General features: G+C 48.6%; 2 long non-coding RNA genes across 2 annotated transcripts in view; one reads left to right on the forward strand and one right to left on the reverse strand.

The window, feature by feature from the left end:
- Positions 1-215: 215 nt before the first annotated feature.
- On the reverse strand, positions 216-5,148 carry LOC145514727 (uncharacterized). Its single transcript, XR_014060321.1, has 3 exons — positions 5,001-5,148; positions 4,326-4,746; positions 216-3,945 (listed from the first exon to the last, which is right to left on the reverse strand). It is a non-coding gene; the product is annotated as an uncharacterized LOC145514727 (long non-coding RNA).
- The window catches only part of LOC145514726 (uncharacterized), a 93,954-nt gene continuing 78,803 nt past the window's right edge, over positions 4,413-19,563 (forward strand). The window contains exon 1 of the long non-coding RNA XR_014060320.1: positions 4,413-4,811. This is a non-coding gene — a long non-coding RNA (uncharacterized LOC145514726). The remainder of the gene's footprint in view (positions 4,812-19,563) is intronic.

Raw genomic sequence — 19,563 nt, forward strand, 5'->3', positions numbered from 1 at the left:
TAATAACTGTAATTACAGGAAGACTTCATTTTACTGTACTTAACTTTAATGTGCTTTGCAGGTAATGCATTTTTTACGAATTGAAAATTTGTGGCAACTCTACATCATACAAGTCTATGGGCACCATTTTTCCAACCGTGTTTGCTCACTTCATGTCTTCATAATCACATTTTGGTAAGTCTCACGATATTTCAAACTTTTTCACTATTATCTTATTTTGTTATAGTAATCTGTGATCAGTGATCATGGATGTTCAGTTCAGTTCAGTTCAGTTCAGTCACTCAGTCACGTCCGACTCTTTGCGACCCCATGAATCACAGCACGCCAGGCCTCCTTGTCCATCACCAACTCCCAGAGTTTACCCAAACTCATGTCCATCGAGTCGGTGATGCCATCCAGCCATCTCATCCTCTGTCATCCCCTTCTCCTCCTGCCCCCAATCCTTCCCAGCATCAGGGTCTTTTCCAATGAACACCCAGGACTGATCTCCTTTAGGATGGACTGCTTGGATCTCCTTGCAGTCCAAGGGACTCTCAAGAGTCTTCTCCAACACCACAGTTCAAAAGCATCAATTCTGTGGCGCTCAGCTTTCTTTATAATCCAACTCTCACATCCATACATGACTACTGGAAAAACCATAGCCTTGACTAGACGGACCTTTGTTGGCAAAGTAATGTCTCTGCTTTTTAATATGCTATCTAGGTTGGTCATAACTTTCCTTCCAAGGAGTAAGCGTCTTTCAATTTCATGGCTGCAATCACCATCTGCAGTGATTTTGGAGCCCCCAAAAATAAAGTCTGACACTGTTTCCACAGTTCTCCATCTATTTCCCATGAAGTGATGGGACTGGATGCCATGATCTTAGTTTTCTGAATGTTGAGCTTTAAGCCAACTTTTTCACTCTCCTCTCTCACTTTCATCAAGAGGCTTTTTAGTTCCTCTTCACTTTCTGCCATGAGGGTGGTGTCATCTGCATATCTGAGGTTATTGATATTTCTCCCGGCAATCTTGATTCCAGCTTGTGCTTCCTCCAGCCCAGCGTTTCTCATGATGTACTCTGCATATAAGTTAAATAAGCAGGGTGACAATATACAGCCTTGACGTACTCCTTTTCCTATTTGGAACCAGTCTGTTGTTCCATGTCCAGTTCTAACTGTTGCTTCCTGACCTGCTTACAGGTTTCTCAAGAGGCAAGTCAGGTGGTCTGGTATTACCATCTCTTTCAGAATTTTCCACAGTTTACTGTGATCCACACAGTCAAAGGCTGTGACATAGTCAATAAAGCAGAAATAGATGTTTTTCTGGAACTCTCTTGCTTTTTCGATGATCCAGCGGATGTTGGCAATTTGATCTCTGGTTCCTCTGCCTTTTCTAGAACCAGCTTGAACATCTGGAAGTTCACGGTTCATGTATTGCTGAAGCCTGGCTTGGAGAATTTTGAGCGTTACTTTACTAGTGCGTGAGATGAGTGCAATTGTGCAGTAGTTTGAGCATTCTTTGGCATTGCCTTTCTTTGGGATTGGAATGAAAACTGACCTTTTCCAGTCTTGTGGCCATGGCTGAGTTTTCCAAATTTGCTGACATATTGAGTGCAGCACTTTCACAGCATCATCGTTCAGGATTTGAAATAGCTCAAATGGAATTCCATCACCTCCATTAGCTTTGTTCATAGTGATGCTTCCTAAGGCCCACTTGACTTCACATTCCAGGATGTCTGGCTGTAGGTGAGTGATCACACCATCGTGATTATCTGGGTCATGAAGATCTTTTTTGTACAGTTCTTCTGTGTATTCTTGCCACCTCTTCTTAATATCTTCTGCTTCTGTTAGGTCCATACCATTTCTGTCCTTTATTGAGCCCATCTTTGCATGAAATGTTCCCTTGGTATCTCTAATTTTCTTGAAGAGATCTCTAGTCTTTCCTATTCTGTTGTTTTCCTCTGTTTCTTTGCATTGATCACTGAGGAATCATATTTTGTTATAGTAATCTGTGATCAATGATCAGTGATGTTACCATTGCAAAAAGAATATGTCTCGCTAAAGGCTCAGAGGATGGTTAGTATTTTTTAGCAATAAAGTATTTTGTAATTAAGGTGTCCACATTTTTAAGACATAGTGCTATTGCATATTTAATAGACTACAATATAGTGTATACATCTTTTATATGCATGGGAAACCAAAGAATTTGTGTGACTTGCTTTCTTGTGATTGCTCTTTACTGCAGTTGTTTGGACCTGAACCTGCAGAATCTCTGAGGTGAGCCTGTACTGACTGACAGAGTGGTTTAGAGAGATGAGTTCTGATGCTGTGATGGCTGGATGGGCCACTCTGGGGCCTCTGAGAGGGTTATTGCTGAGAATGAACTTTTAGTAAGGTAGATCCATGGATGAGGCTCAGGGCTCCCAGGAACCCCTATTACTGTGTGCAAGAAGTGTGTGTTCCTTCTGGTTGGGCTGTCCTTTGCTGAAGTTGAATGCTGTGCAGTGTTTGTGAGTCCCCCATGGTCAATACCCCTGCATTTTAACCCCATCTAATCATTTTCAAGGCCCCCTTCTTATTGTCCCATTTTCACCTCAAGTTTTTGAGAAATAATTTTCTGTCAGAAATTGCACTAATTGAAGTCCCCTTGGCTTCCAAAGAGGCTGTTTTCTGTAGTAATAGAACCTGTAATTGGGCTTCATTTCCAGTGCACCATCCTCAGTCACATCTGTGGCTGATGGTCTTGGAGGGATTACAAGCCAGGGATCCTTCATTGGGTCTGAAAGGGGGCCCACAGCACAGGGTTGCTGTCAAGCTCTCAAGGGCTTTGTCTCCAACTGCAGAGCTGGGGAGGAAGCCTCCCTTTAAAAGACCAATTTAATCAACAGAAATGAACAGGACAGGGCCTGCCAGTTTGGTGGGAAGAGACAGGAGTTAGTGCTGGCCTCAGAGTTTGGGCAAGACTCTTGTTTGCAAGTTGGACAAACGTTCTGTGGTCAGAATAGGCCACACACTGCTGTAGTGAGAAACAGTCTTGAACAGCCGGTGACTGAGGATGACAAGTACTGATTTCTTGCTGGTGCAGAGTTGACTGTGGGTGGAGATGGCTCCCAGGACAGCTGCCCGCCATGCCTCCCCCCCCCCCAATGAAATTGTTCAGCGTCCAGGCTGTCTGGATCTAGAGGCACCTCTAGCTCAGCACGTGCATCCATGATGCCAAGACTGGGTGAGGGAAGGCAGAAGTGTGCAGGGGCAGGGTGCCTCCACCCAAGAGGGGCAGTGCCACTTTCACTCCCCTCTTCTTGGCCGACACAGGTCCTGTGGCCACACCTGACATCAGTGCAGTGCTGGCTGTTGGTTGGGAGCAGTGATGCCCATCTGTGAAGCTCTGCTGAATGCCAAGGTAGCTCACAGGCCTGGGTTCAGATCCAGGCTCTGCCCTGCCGTTGGTTTTGTGCCGGCGAGCTGTTGACCTGCATGCCTCGTTTCCTCACCGGAGGACTCCTGTAGGGTGGAATGAGTTAATCCAAGTACAACACTCACAACAGTGCGCACCCCCACCCCCCCGGCCCCCGCCATGCTGCACGTGCTCAGGAAATGTGAGCCGTAAGAATTCTACTGAGACAGCAAAGGCAGAACAAGGGGAATTGTTGGGTCTTGGGAGGGGCAGGTGGGAGCTGACTAGAGACACCTGCAGTGGGAAATGCCAGCCCTTTGGGACCGTCTCTTTCTCTCGCTTCTATTTCTGCTTCTGGGGTTTATTCCCCCAGGACAATGTGTGACTGCAGCCTTGTTACTACAGAACCATCTTCTGTAGACCTCATGGAGAAACCCCAGGGAATACATGATCCTTTCATCACGAGCCCATCCCTTGTCCCTCAGTCCATCAGGATGACTGGGGGCAGAGTCCTGTGACTGGCAACTCCATCACCTGTCCAGGAGGGGCTGCTCCCCAAAGGAAGGGTGACTGGTGGAAGAAAGGGGAGAAGAGGTGCTTAGCTGCTAAGGGCAGCCCAGGCCTGGTGGGTTTTGCTCAGCTCATGGACCCACCTCCTGTTGGTGGCTCTCATGGACCCTCTATCTTGTCAGAAGGGCCCGAGGAAGGGCAGGGCTCTTCCTGACCACCTCATCCCATCCCTGCCTCGCGGGTGTAGACTCAGACCCCAGCCTGACCTTACAAGCTGTAACTGGGAAGATTGGCGCCCAGCCCAGACATCCATGAGCACATGGGGCCCAGGCCTGGGACTGGGGCCCCTCCTCCCAGACCCGCCCAGCTGGGCCACTGTCAGAGCTGGGGCTGATGGAGCTTCTCTCAGAATCCATGCTATCAGGCCCGCACCCCAGTACCTGCTGAGCCCACGAGGGGAGTGTGAAGCGTGCAGTCCCACCCACAGCTGCTCTGTCCATTGTTAGGTCAGACTTCAGTGCAAGGAGGGGAGCAAGGGTGCTGAGAGAGGTCCTGGCAGCCTTTGAGCCCCCTGCCGCCAAGCTGCATTCCAGGACATGGGAGATGTTCTCCTCAGCAGAAGCAGCAAGAGGTCAGGGCCTGGGGCTGTCCCCAGAGAACAAGGCCTGGGGACCCCTGGCCCCCAGATAGCCTTTCAGTAAGGGGGCCTTTGGTGAGTCCTTGTTGAGTGTTGAGTCCAATCATAGCTGCTTCTGTATCTGCCAATACCAACTGCGGGCCCTCGAGCAAGCTGCACCATCACTCTGAGACTCGATGTTCTCATCTGTGAAAGGCGACTGCAACACTGACCTCAGAGAGTTACTGTGAAACACAGAATAGAAAAGGATGTGTGCTGAGAAAGGCTGTCAGGAAACCTTCAAATGCACGTGAGTGACTCCCACTGACTGCCCGCGTCTCTTTCCTTAGGGCTGTGGGAAGTCCACTCAGTGGTCTTTCGGGGTCTCTGATTACTGGGGCTCTATTAGTACTTGCAGTAAGTTCTAATAAACACCTGACACTCTGAAAAGGTCATTTTCACTTTTGCCAGAACCTGTAGGATATGAAGCTCACCAGACCTGAGCATGTAGCTGGTGGAAGATGGTCCTGGTTAATACCCCAGTTCTATATATTTAGGCATTAACACCTCCACTCCGCACTGGCCCTTCCCCAGAGGTGCCTGTGAGCACTGGCGTAAGTCATCCTTCAGCCCAGCTGTGACCCCTCTGGTGAGCTCGGGAACATGGCAGAAACTGTAAGGTCACAGAGGTGTCCCATGATGACAACTCTGGCTGTTTGTCCCCATAGCTTGTCCTTTCCTTTTGTGGCCTCCTCAAAGCCAGGCTGCACTATGGGCATGCAGGTGTGATAATCCAATCCAGTGGTTCCACCAGCAGTGTCTACAAGGTGCTCACATCCTATGTGTCAAGTCAGGCGTGGTGGGGAAGGGATATGGAACCTGCCAACTAGGAGTGTCCTCTCCATTGGTGGAACAAGCCATCCACAAGTGGCAGACTCCATCATGTGCCATGAGAGGCAGCAGGAGCGTAGGGGGACAAGCCCAGCAATTGGAGTCTGGTGGACCTGGGTTCATATCCTTGTTTGGCACTTACTTGCTGTGTAACCTTGGGCAAATCTCTGAGTCTATTTCCTCATCTATAAAGTGGAGCTAGTAATACTTATCTCAAATGCAAATGAAAACCACAATGAGGTCTGTGCATTTCTCACCTATCAAATTAGTGAAGACAAAGAGACTAGTAACTCACCATGTCAGTGGTTAGGTGCAGAAACGGGTATATTCACATGTCGCTACAGAAGGGAGGCATTCGGGCCATCTCTAAAGAAAATACTTGAAAAAAAAAAAAGAAAGAAAGAAAACACTTGGAAACACCAACTGAAATGTAAAATGCAAATATCCTTTGAACCAGGCTTTCCGGAAGTTTGTATCAAGATTATACTGACACGGAATGGTTGCAAAGATATCAATTTCAGTATTGTTTGAAACACAAAATAGAAACAGCATAGATGTCTATCAATAGAAGGTGTACTAATGGGACTTCCCTGATGGTCCAGTGGTTAAGAAACCGCCTCGCAATGTAGGAGTCGTGGGTTCTATCTCTGTGTTTGTGTGCCACAACGAGGGAGCCTGTGCATCACAACAAAGGCCTCTTATGATGCCACAGAGATCCTGCGTGCCACAGCTAAGGCTTGACACAGCCAAATAAATAAGTAAATATTAAAGAAAAATAGGAAGTGTTTAGTTTAGTCCTACAGGGACTGTTATGTGGCTGTGAAGTGGAATGTGGAATGGAGCAGAGGCGTACATACTGATGTAAAATGATTCCTCACTGTGGACCCTCTGGGGGTGTGTGCTGTGGTGACAGAGACTTGGTGACATGAGCTTGTTTCCAGTGTGTTAATTTTCATGGTCATTTTTCATTTATGGCAAATGATACAGGTCTTCTATTATAGATAATAACACAACGCTTCCTTTAGGGATATGTTTTGTTCAGTTAAAAAGTAATAGGTGAAAGAAGGCAGCCACAAAGGGCCACATAGCGTAGGATTCCACTTATATGGTGTGTCCAGGACAGGCAAACCCACAGAGGCGGAAAGCAGGTTTGCGGTTGCCCAGCTGGGGCAGGGCAGTGGGAAGGATGCTGACGGGCTTCCTTTTTGGGGTGGGAAAAGCTTGGGAATGAGATAGAGGTGATGGTTGTGTAACATCATGAATGTACTTAATTCATCTGAAAACTCTACACTTTCACAAAGGTAAAATGTTGAATTTTATGTCATATGTATTTTACAATCATCAAAACAACATCGGCAAGAGCAGGGGATGAGTTCAAAGTTGTGTGTAAGTAGCCGTGCAGCTGGTGCTTGGTAGTGAGAACGCTGAGGTTGGGGGACTCGCAGGCCATCTCTGGCGGGCGCACTGGCTTTGAGACGCGCTTGCCCCACTGTTCCTGGCCGTGCCAGCCCTGTCCTGTGGTTTCTGACCAGACCCCCTTTGATCTCCTTTCACGGTTTCTTGTTGATGTTCCGACATGGCAGCAGTGAGCGGGGAGCCCTCTCTATGAAGTCCAGTCTTGAAAGTTGGCCCTGCCTCAAGCAAACGAAGGTCAAAGAAAACAAGATTTATTTCCAGGGAGAAGCCAAAACTATGTTTGCTGTAACATCAGGCATCAAATGATGATGTGGTCCCCCCCACCGTGGAAAAATACTTCCATCTAGTTTCTTCTATTAATAACGGCGGTCAGCCCGTAAAAATTAATGTGTCAACTGCCTCAGAGCTGAGCTATCTCAGAGGCCTTTGATCCCTCTCCTAGTGGCTGCTGGCCCTCAAAAATGTTTTCACTCCATATTTTACCTTGATGGGTTTGCAGGAAGGTAATTAAATTATTAAAACTTTAATTGCCTTCCTGTATATAATTATCGCCTGTTAAAGGACACTTTTTATTCACAGGCTGAAAAGCCCTGTTTTTTTTCTCTCCAGAAATGACCTTGCTATGTGTATTCTGAACCATTAATATGTGGTGGGATTTTTTTTTTCTTTTCTGTCTTTATCTTTCATATTGGTCAGTTTGAAATTGTGCTTTTTGATTTTGAGGATTCTTTCTCTTCCTGGTCCCTGGGTGGAAGGACCAGTCCTCGACCGAGGAAGGTCATAGAAGGTAGACCATCTTCCAGGGGCTCCCCAGGCAAAGGGACTCTGTGTCCTGGTGGCATTTATCAATCGCCTTACTCAGTTAGTTCCTTCATTTTACAGACAGTAAAGAAGCTCAGAGAGGGGGCCTTACTTGCCCTGGGTCACACAGGAATTAGGCAACAGGCATTACAGCCAAGGTCTGCTCTTGGAATTTGAAGACATATTTTGCCAACTAATTTTGACCTGTGCATAAAGATCTGGTTCATTCTGCTTGTTTTCAATATCCAGCTAAGTGGTTTTCTCTCTCTTCTAATAATCTCTTAGTATTGTCCTCATATTGGTCAGTTTGAAATGGTGCTTTTTGATTTTGAGGATTCTTTCTCTTCCTGGTCCCTGGGTGGAAGGACCAGTCCTTGACCGAAGAAGGTCATGGCAGGTAGACCATCCTCCAGGGGCTCCCCAGGCAAAGGGATGTACAATTATCTGAGATAGCTAATTATCCCTTTGTAAATACAAAGTATTTACAATCCTTTGCTAGGAGGAGCAAACAGAAAGGATCAAAGCATTGTCAGGGTCTTTGGACTCTTTTAGGAAACTCCCACCCTTCCTGGATGGCATCAGGAACCCAAGTCCATGTGGCACAATGGTTTTCAACCTTGTCACATCCAGTGCCTCCTTTTTATAACAGCTACTTCACAGTACCTCCTTTCTTATCCTGAGAGAATTCATGTCACGTAGCCTCATATGAACAGTTTCCAAAACAGTGCCATAATTCTTACATAAAGAAGCAATGTAAGGAAGTTATTTACTTAAAATATTTTCAATATGCAAGTGCTCAGGCTTGCCTGTACTAGGGGTCTTGATCATGTCATCAGATGTTTCTCTCTCCTTATCATAGATGAATCTGGGTTTTAAAGGAAATGCTTCCCCATGGCATGCTGTCAAGTCCTTCTCCTCATATTTGAGATTTTGAAATCAAGACTAAGTATCTTTGCTTCTAGACTTATGCACCCTCTGGAAGGGCGGCAGCCTCAGAAGGGGTGCTCTGAGAGCTGTATGGACGGCTCAGGCTCTAGGAGTGCTGCTCAGCTCTCACTGTGTTTGCTGAACAGTTTCTCATAAGGTTTCAAACCAAGCAAATTGTAATCTTCCTTTGATTTACATGATAGTTGGAAAATTCAGGGTATGTTAAAATTATTTTAAAATGTTTTATATCTGTATATAGAAAAGAGTCATGTTCCAGGCTCAGATAATTACAAAATGAACCTTGATATCTGTCAGCATCAAAAGTCATGCAGGGTGTGGACACTTCCTGGTTGAACAAAGCTTTCTTGTCCATTGTAGGATGCCAACTATCCGTTGGCTACACCCTCCTCCTACAAGTGTTTCAACGAAATATGCCCCTAGTTGCCACACTCCCTCTAGGCCACAGCATTAGCCTCATGGTGAGCTTCCAGTTCAGTATTACACAGTGCCAGGAACTGAGTAGCAGAAATTCAGATGAGAACATTTTATTTTATCTCATAAAAACGGAGGCCAGGAGTTGGGCAGGGCTCAGCTGGGTGATTCTTCTGCTCCACGTGCCATCGATGGAGGTCACTTGGTGATACTCAGCTAATGGATGCCCTGTTCACATGGCAGGCACCTTGGCAGGGGTGGCTAGAAGGCTTGCTCAGCTAGAACTGTCACGTCCAGATGCCTTTCCTGCATGACCATGCCTGTGTGCTCACATCAGCTCAGGGCTCCTAGATTGAGTGGTTCTAGGAAAACATGGAAGCAGAAGGCTTTTTAGGGCCTAGCCTTGGGTATCCTAACGCATCACCCTGCCATATCCCACTGGTCAGCCAAGTGCCTAGTGCTGGCCTAGCCTAGACTCAGGAGGAGCAGGGAGGAGCAGAGACTATCTTCTATCATCCACAGCCCTTTTTTGTTTAATATTTTCATCTATAGCATGTGGTTGATGTTTCTCAGTATGGCCATTTAGAGGCTGGGTCACCAAAGGTGAAGGGGACTGGCTAGTCTTTTATCTCAGAGTTAAAAGCAGCCCACACACCTACTTTCCAAGCATAGCCTAGTGCTTGTATCTGCACTGCTGTGTCACAAGCTGGTGGTGTTTGCCTTTGTCCCACAGGCTCAATCTGGTTCCCAGTGAAAGCAAGTCTTGCTGCAGAGTGGCAGCCACACGGGGGACCCAGCCAGGTAGAGATAGAATGAATGCCCAGCTCACATCCCTCTACAGAAACCCGCCATACTTTGGGCCTCTCGGGACTCAGACATGTCTGTGGGATGGTGATGGCCATCTAGGCACCAGAATGGGAGATGCTCTAGCCAGGGCTGGAGATGCTTGGGGTACAGGAGGAGATGTTTTATTTTTTAAACAGCTTTATTGAGGTAAAATTCATCTACCATATAATTTACCTGTCTACAGCATACAGTGATTTTTTAAATAGGTGCATAGTGTTGTGCAATCATTATCTAATTCCAGGCAAAAAATACATACACACACATGTTATACACATACACACATATACACACACGGTTTTTAAAAGCAATCAGGACGTTAAGAAAGATATATTTCATAAAAATTATTTTGAGAACCAGGGTATCTCAATGTCCTCTCTCTCTCTTATTCCCTCCCCACACACTCATGCTCACATACAGTCATACACACAAACATACACATGTGCACACACACAAGAGCACTCATATAGACCCTACCCCAACTCTGGATCATGCATGTGTGGGTTATAATTGCACAGCTAATGATCTGGCCAGAATTGAAAGCCTCACAGTGGCTCTGAGGGGCCCCTCCTGGCAGTGGGGTCACAGGGCCAGCGGTTTTGTGGGAGGCCTCTGCATGCCCTCAGTCCATGGCCTGTGTGACGACAGTGAAGACCACCCACGTCACTTCTGGAGTTTGTCCCTCTTGACCCCAATGCCACCCTCTGTCCCAGGGAGCAGCGTGATGTGTGCTGCACTGTAGGTGCCCTCAGAGGGGCCCCAGCCTCACAGAGGCTCCTTTTCGCCAGGAACATGGTTTGCACCGCAGACCCATAGCTTCAGCTCATGCTGGGCTCATGTGGGGTGGAAAAACATTTCACAATGGGAAATGGGCTGGACTCGGCCAGGAGAGAGGAAGTGCCCTCCGCAGGCCCGTTTGGTCTTGGGGTACAGTTTCAAAGGTCTCTGTTTTGAAATTATGAGACCACCAAAAAAGCATACTGGGGCCAAAAATGACTGTAAAAGGTAATAATTGTTAATAACTTGGCATCCACCCCGTCATTCGAGCAGCCTGGTTTTGGCAAATATAAAGGACAACATTGTAAGCAAATAGGAAGGCAGCGGCCTGGCCCATAAAGCCGTTAACCGCACCATAACTAAATATTAAATGTGAGTTTTTAATTCAATTTATAGCTGAAATAAGGATCTTTGCACCGACTTACAGGGAGGAGGGGATTCAAGGCTCATAAAAGGTGTAGAGACAAAGTGCTTTGAGCATTCTGCTGCTTTCATAATCAGGGCAGCAACCTTGACCTGGGCAGCCCTGGGAGGGTCACCCTTGATGTTCATTGGGTGCCTCGGGACATTTTTAAGGAGGAACCAAGTGGTCAGAGGTTGGAGTGCCCCCATCTCCTGGTCTGGACACTATTGCAGCCCGGCAAGAAAAGTGGTCCTCACTGACCGGCCACCAGCTCCTATGTGGCCACCAGTCAGCTGCCCGTCTTAGGTGGGCCCACCAGCTGCCAGCCAAAGCCCAGCCCTCTCTTTACATGGGTTTTTGGCCTTGGCCTTCAAGCTTTCCCAGCAGACCCCACAGGGTTTACTGGGAGTCATGGAAAGAAAGGTTTTTCACTTGAGATACTGGCAACACGCGTGCGTTGGTTTTCTCCAGGGTCCTCGGAGGGCGCCTGCCAACTCACAGAGTCCTTGACTGTATCCTCTCTGGCCCATCCAGTGGGGGTAAAGATTGTCAGATGTGATGAACTTCCATTTAAAAAAATTATAACTTATTTTTCTCCTGTAAAAACTGTATATCTATACAGTAGAAAATCTAGACAGTTCCAGACATTATCTCTAAGACAATAGAAGTTATGTGTGATCTCAACACTTAAGGCTAAATTCTTCACTCTTCTGCTCTGCTTGCTCTCATTCTTGTTGGAGTGTTGATGCCCTTGTTCTGCCATGCTGATGTTGCCACAAAGGCCTGCTCTCTGCATGCGAGGGCGTGTGCTGTTTGCCTAGTGTCACCAACTCCTTATCCTGGGAATGGCCTTGTGGGGCATGATTAACGGGAGCCCAGTAAAACCCGGCAGCTTGCTCAAGGTTGGACAGGTGGCCCAGGAGCTGGGGATTTGAGCCCAGATCGCCTGACTCCAAAATTCATCCAGCTGTGGCATTTGCTGGTTCCTTAACTAACTCCGTGGCTTGTTCGGCCTGTCCTAGCACTTAGTTATTTACGTGCTTTATTTGCTTTTGAATTTGTCACTGTGGCTTCATATGACAAATGAATGTATGGATGGACAGATGGATGGACAGATGGATGAACGTAAGCAAGGTGGGGACTCGGGGCTCAGGAGATAAAAGCTGCACCTACCTCCTAGGGTTGTGCTGAGGACTGGCTGTGGAGTATGTGTGTGCCATGTGCACGCTCAGCTGTGTCCGACTCTCTGTGACACCATGGATTGTACCCACCAGGCTCCTCTGTCCATGGGATTTCTCAGGCAAGAACATTGGAATGGGTCGCCATGTCCTCCTCCAGGGGATCTTCCGGACCAGGGCTTGAACCTGTGCCTCCTGTGTCCCCTGCCTAGGCAGGCGCACCCTTAACCACTGAGCCACCAGGGAAGGTGGAGCATGTGGAGCAGCTCTCATGTGACTATTAGTTACTCATTAACTAATACTATGGATTATCGGTGTTTAGTAATGATTATTTTATTAACAATTCTAGTGATGGACGCTGTTATTTAGTAGTAATAGTATAATCCAAACTGCATGACTCTCCAGACTTTATTGTATAGTGTTTTCTTCCCAGCATTGGCTCAAAATAAGGTTTCTGGTACAGAAAGATACTCATGTTTCATTTTTCAAGTAGGTAATTAAAAAAAGGAACTGTCCAACTCTAGCTGTGGTGTCTGTGTAATACCCTTAGCTCACCCACTCTAGACCCCCATCTCCTGCCCCCCACATCTCTGAGAGCACCCCCAGGCCCTCCCTGCCTCCCTGTCCCCAAGTTCCTACACCTCCCCCACAGCCCGCACGTGCTTTGTTCTTCAGCCTTTCCCAGGCTTTCATAACTCATCTCCTAGGGATTTGGTGAAAATAGAAACCAGTGTTTTCTAAAGATGACTTTCTGAAATCTGTGACCCTCTGTCCGGAGCCGGGAATTTGCCTTCTCATTTCTGTGCAAAATATTCATGAGGAAGTTTCCAGGGGGAAACAGAATTCTCCACACTGGGGTGGGCAGAGGGTTAGGACCGTGTGCTGGCCGAGCCCTCTGGCTGCCAGGGTCAGGGACCAGATGCTGGGGAGCAGGGACTGCCTCCTCCCTGGTCTGCCTCAGGGTCCTGGGGACCGGCTCCCACTGTCCTCCTCGTGGCCGCTCTGCTCCTTCCGCAGGGTGATGTGCTTTTCCACGCAGGGGTTCTGGTGACACTTTGAAGCACCTGTCAGTTACCCTGTTGGCCTCCTTTGCCCCTTCCCACATCATCCTGACGTTCTAGCTCCACAGTGGGCCTTGAGTCCGTGCCTTTGTCTTGACCAGCAGTGCGGCTCTGTGGGCCTAGCCACCAGCGTTTGTGACCTGGGCCGTGTCTGGCCCACTCCCTGTCAGTCAGCAGAGTGGCCGAGTGTGGGTTATGACCCTAGAACAGTCAATCCCTGGGCAGAGTCTTTCCACGGCTTCCTCTCTCCCTTCAAGAAACCCCGTGAGTCTCCCCGAGGTCACCCCATATCCCTACTTGGCCTGCCAGCCTCTCCACTGTGCCCCTTCTCACTGGGGCCCTCCATGCCCTATACACTGGCCCTCCTCACCCGTGGGCTTCAAGGTCACCTTTCCTGCCCTCTGTCTGGGCAGATCCTTCCCCTTCTCAGTGCTTCCCTGTGCTTTACCTCCTGCTCGCTTCCTTGTAAGTACCCATCATGCTTTGCATCGCAGTCTAATATCTAATATTTAATATTTAATATCACATCTAATATCTGGCTCCACCATCAGACTGTGAGGCAAGGACTCTCATCTCTCACTCACTGGTGCATCTTCAGTACCTAGCACATGACTCAGAAGTATTTGTTGAATGACTGGATAAATGAACATCTGTGGGGATCACCCTGATCTTTGGGTTGGATTTTTACTGCCCAGAATATTCTCATGGATGCTCAAGAGATAAAGCTCTTGCATGTTTTGGGGGTCCTCTCAACCACTCATCTTGATGCTTTCCTCTCATCGATAGTGATTTTACCTGGATTTGCCAAAAGACTCTGTGGGGCAGACCCCATAGACATCAGGCAGTATGGCTGGGAAGGGTTTATGATGTAACGATGTTCACAGCTCATGACCTGAGAGAGCCTCTCCCTCCACACCGACTGGCCAGTGGTCTGGGGGCCGTGTGGATGCCCACCATGAGGTTCTGGCTCATGCTGTGCCTCTTTCCTAGGACGCTGCTGGGCTTCTCAGGCTCTGCTGTCTCAGTGTCCCCCACCTGGCTAGGCTCAGCCACAGCCCACCACTCCAGAGCACTGCTCAGATTCTCACCTCCTAGAGCTGCTTCCCGCTCCCCTCGCCACCACCACCACTTCCCAAGTGCCTCTTGCCAATGTCTGCTGTGGGCCCCCTTCCTGTGGTTGAGGGGCCATGGAAAAGCATCTTTTTACAAGGAGAACACCAGCCTTAGGACAGGACTTCATTTCTTCTAGAAATTTCACTCGTAGGTTAGAATTGAGAGAAATGAAACACATGTCCACACAGGAAACTACACAGATATTCTTAGCTGCATTATTCCTAACAAGCTAAAAAGCAGAGGCAAGTCAGATATGCACAGACTGATAAATGGATAAACAAACTGTCATCTCTCTGTACAATGGAATATTGTTTAGCTCGGAAAAGGAATGAAATTCTGATATAAGTCACAATGTGGATGTACCTCCAAAATGTTATGCAGGTGGAGGGAGCCAGGCGTGAAAGGTTACATATTGTATGAATTTTATTTATAGAAAATGTCCAGAGTAGGCAGATCCACAGAGATGGGAAATAACTTGGTAGCTCCCAAGGGCTGAAAGGAGGGGAGAGAGAGGTGGTGGCTGCTTGGTGTGTGTGGGTTTCCCTTTGGGGTGATGAAAATGTTCTGCGGTCAGAGAATAGTGATGGCTGCACATTTTGTGAATATCCTGAAAATAATTGAAATGCATACTTTAAAGAAGTTTATGTGCGTTTTATCTCCATTAAAAACAAGAGTCCATTTAAAAAAATTCAGTCTTATTCCTGCCCCATTCCCCGCCCTTCTTCCCCTGGTCTTTGCTGGGCACTGTTTGGACTGTAAGGCTTTTGTTTTTGCTAGTGGAATATGCCCAGGGTGTTTTTTCAAGACTTGCCAAGGTGGTTAGAACATAATACTGTAAGTGTGAGGTCCCCCTGGGAAAGCAGCATAACATAATGAAAGGGGCCGGAGCTTTGACTGCTGTAGGGGCAGGAGCTGCTGCAGTGCTGCCTCTGGCTGCAGGGGTCCCATCCACAGTCCCCACCGGGTGGAGGGTAGGGCAACAGCCTGGGGACAGCCCATTTTTTCACTGGGACTAAGTAAAGGAGCCTGCAGGCTGTTTTCATGGTGGGAAGCAGTGTGTGTGTGTGGAGGGGGTTTAATCAAGGGTTATTAGTGCCTTTGACCACTGCAGAAGCTGGTCCATGATGCCCTGGGCTTCCTTCAGAAGCCGCTGAGAGTGTAACCAGTGAGACGAGATGCCAGTCTGGCTCAGATCTGTCTTCTCTGCCCCATAGGAACTCGGGCCTCTGTCTCCCTTTCTTTCGGGAGAGGATGTTGATAATGATGCTGCTGCCCCAGCAGGGCTGTCTGGCCCTGAGAGCAGGGACGATACCTTTCTCAGGGAATCAGAAAACAGTGGTGGGAGCAGCAATGATTATCTGTCTCTTGGAAGAAAGAACCCCATTCAGTCCCTGTCATTTTATCACCTCCTGGTCATTCAGACATAGCACTGGAAGGGCTTAGAACTGGGGTCAGGAGACTGGGGTCCACCCACTCAGGAGTGTGGTAGCATCTGGGGATGCTCAGCCTTACACAGTGACACCCCTCAAATGGACATTATTTTTATATTAAATGAACACATTTGAGGGAGCAAATACTCCAATGGCTCTAAAGTCAAACTGTAAGGAGTTGCTGAGCAGCTCCACTCCTGTCCCAACCCTCAACTGACCCCTCCCTTTTCCCTAGGATGGCATTTGTTCATTTCTCTTCTGACCCCCTGGTGCTCATGCAGACAGCCACAAAACAGAGACTTTTCAAAACTACGTTACTGAGGTATATTCTGCAGTTACAAAGCTCACCCATGCTAGGTGTACAATTCAAGGTTTTTATAGTAAGTTTATATGAATTCAGCTTTAGAATGTTGTCAGTCACCCACCTGCAGTTAACCTCCAAGCCCCTGGCATCCAGTAATCCACTTTCTATCAATTTGCCCATTCTGGACATTTCATATAAGTGGAATCATATAATACGTAATCTTTTTTGTCTGGATTTTTTACCGATAGTGTCTTTGAGGATTAGATTGTAGCATGTATCAGTGCCTCATTCCTTTATATGACTGAATAATATCCCATTGTAGGGCCGGACCTCATTTCGTTTATCCGTTTTTCTGTTGATGGGCACTGGGTGGTTTCATGTGACAGATTTTTACTTCCTTCTCTCTTATACAAGGTGGCTTCCCTAGTGTCTCAGTGGTAAAGAATCCACCTGCGATGCAGGAGGCATGGGGACATGAGTTCGATTCCTGGGTTGGGAAGATTCCCCTGGAGGAGGAAATGGCAACCCACTCCAGTAATCTTGCCCAGGAAATCCCACGGACACAGTCCATGGGGTCGCAAAAGAGTTGGACACAACCGAGTGACTAAACAACAACAAACTTTCAAATTCAAAAGATAGCATTACTTTTGTATTTATGTATGAGCATGTGACTACACACACGTGTGTGTATCTGTGCTTATCTGTGTACACACACATATTGATATATGTGTGCGTGTACATATGTGTGTGCATGTACACATGTGTATCTGTAGTCTTGCTTGATTCACTTAACAATACACATTAGATATTTCTTTCAATCGTTGGTCAGCATTCCCCAGCTCTGGGCTCAGTCCTTGGTGAGCTGTCCTCTGTCCTGATTCCTGGACTGGATGCACAGCATCTCTCTGGTCATGAGCACAATGCCCAGGCAGTCTTGTCTACCCCAAGCAGATGGTGAGCCCAGGAGGGCAGGACCCTGGCACATGGCCTGGCTTGTGCTTGTCTGTTATGGATTATAGGAAAAATGACCCCTAGCCCCTAAGCATGTCCCTGAGAGCTTTCTCTGGTGCTGGCTCTTGGCTTCTTTGGCAAGTGAAGGGGACAAGGGTCTTTCTTCCAATGGCAGCCCCCAACCCTGCTCCCAGCCTCCCAGCCTGGTTGTGCTGCAGACTTGGGTGGTTCCCTGAAAATGGATGTGAGGTGGGCAGGCATCCTTGGAGCCAACTTTGCGGTGCTACGCCTTTCCACTGTCTTCGATCAGAGTCAGTCCTAGGAGGAGCTGGAAACTCTAAGGGATAAAGCAGGAGCAGACCCTGGGTTGGCAGCCTTAGGCCTGGTCATAACCATAGTGGTGATGAGGGCAGTGACAGTAGCTCTGCCTGGAGCAGACTTTGTGCCAGGCGCCCTCCTAAGCGCTGTGCAGGAACCAACCTGTGACACCTGCACCTGACCTACGAGGAAGGTGTTGTGTGAGCCCACTTTACAGGGAGGGAAACAGGATCCCAGCAGAGCCTAGGGCCTTCCCTCCAGTCTGCCGGCTGCACAGCCTTCAGGGGGCTCCAGTCCCAGGGCCACTGATCTCTGAGCTTTGACAAAAATAATGATGACGGCAAACATAAAACTGCTGTGTGTCCAGTGTGGTGCAGAGGGCTTCACTGCAGATCCATGGTGTTGATGTTCCCATTTCACAGATGAGACCAGTGAGGCTTAGGCTGAGAGGAGCAGCCAAGGCAGGCTTTGCACTGGCCGCAGGCCAGAGGTTGGCACTGCCTGCCCCTCCCTGCCCCTGGTGAGCACTGGGGGGCAGGCAGTGGGACAGGGGGCAGCGAGTGCTATAGCTCAGCCCCCTGGAAAGCTCCTGCTTCCTGCAGGGGGCTCTGGCCAGCAAGGGGAGGTCCCTGCCCTGCCCTCTGTCCTCCAGCCTGGCCTGGGCCCAACACTCCAGTCTGTTTTCCAGGCAGGAAATATGAATCAAAATAACATGACATACTCAGCTGTAATTAGTGCCGTGTCGAGAGGCCGAACAGCCTTAATGAGTAGCAGGCCTCTGCAGCTAAACCTGCTGCCTGCCCTGCCCCCACCTCCTCAGGTCCCCATCCTCAGGTCAGGGGAGGGAGAGAGTGAGGACCAGGGGGCGGGGGAGGGGGGCAGCTCTGGTGCTTTTCTTGGTTTTGTTTTGTTTCTGACCCAACTTGAATTCTCTGGATGCCTTGCTGGCTCTGGACTTCGCTGGAATCTTGTACTGTTTGGAGTCTGTGTGGAGGTTTTCTATGAAAGTCTGGCTATAGAAGAAGGGGGCTGAACCCTGTGGTCCCTTCCAGCTCAGGGGCCTGCTAAGACCCTGCCATCTCCCCTCCCTGCCCTCTAGGCTCTGTCCCTGTTTGTGTTTCCCCAAGTCTGTGGCCAGTGTGCTGTGTCATCTTGGTCCCCTGGGTCTCTCTCTATTCTTGCTTCCATCTCAGCCGCTCTTTACTGCTCTGCCTCTCTCTTCTGCTCTCTTTCTACACCTCACTCTTCTTCCTCTCCATTTCTCTCTTTGTTTTTCTTGCCTTCTCCCATCTCCCTCCCCCTCGTTTTCCCTCAAATGAAAGGATTCCTGGGAAAGAAGGAAGCCTAAGGCCCTGGACGTCCCCTGCAGACCCCGCCCCTTCCTGCTTGCTAGAGCCCCCCACCCCCACCCCAGACAGCCTCCTCTCTCCAGTCCTTCAGCCCACCCCTCTTGCCCATGGACCCCCCAGAAGCTTCTCTCCTGAAAATGCCATCACCCTGCTGCGACCACCCCTTGCTGGCTGACCTCGGCTTCCCTGGTGGTCTTCGCTTTGGTCAGCTGGGTGAAAGGTCACGGCTGTTGGAGGAGGGTCTGGGGTCTTTGAGGGCATCTAACTGGGTGTTCCTGCATGAGGGTCAGGTCCCTAGGGACCCGAGGCTGCCCAGCCGTGGAGGGTGGAGTCTGTGAGCAATTCCCCCCTTCATTTGTTTTCCATATTTCCTTTTACACCCATCATTCTTGCTCCTTGTGGGAAAACAGGCGTGCCAAGTGTAGAGTGAAACCCCATCATCCCCCCTCGTGGAGACCACTGTTAGATCAGATACAGACCAGCAGGAGACTTACCCAGCTGATTTCATCCCTGCTTTTCTCACTTGGCAACAGAGTTTGATGACTAAGGGCATGGCACTTAGTGGTCAGACCTGGGCAAGTTACTAAGCACCACTAAACTTCAGTTTCTTCATCTGTTAAATGGGAACAGTGACAGTGCTGAAGCCCCAAAGGGTTGGTGAGAGGAGGACTCAGGGGGCTATGACGCACATCTGGTCCAGATCCATATAGGGAGCTCAGTGAATAGTCCCTGTGGTATGTGTGCCAGGCCTGGGCTGGCTGTGTCCATGCACTTTAGCCCTTGGAATTGTAACCATTCCCCCAGCGTAGATGATATTTTATTCCCTTATGGAAATAAGATACCAAGTTCAAAGAGGCCGAGTGACTTG

The sequence above is a fragment of the Giraffa tippelskirchi genome, chromosome 7 (assembly GCF_054371585.1).
Source record: "Giraffa tippelskirchi isolate mGirTip1 chromosome 7, T2T-mGirTip1v1.2.pri, whole genome shotgun sequence".
NCBI classification, from domain to species: Eukaryota; Metazoa; Chordata; class Mammalia; order Artiodactyla; family Giraffidae; genus Giraffa; species Giraffa tippelskirchi.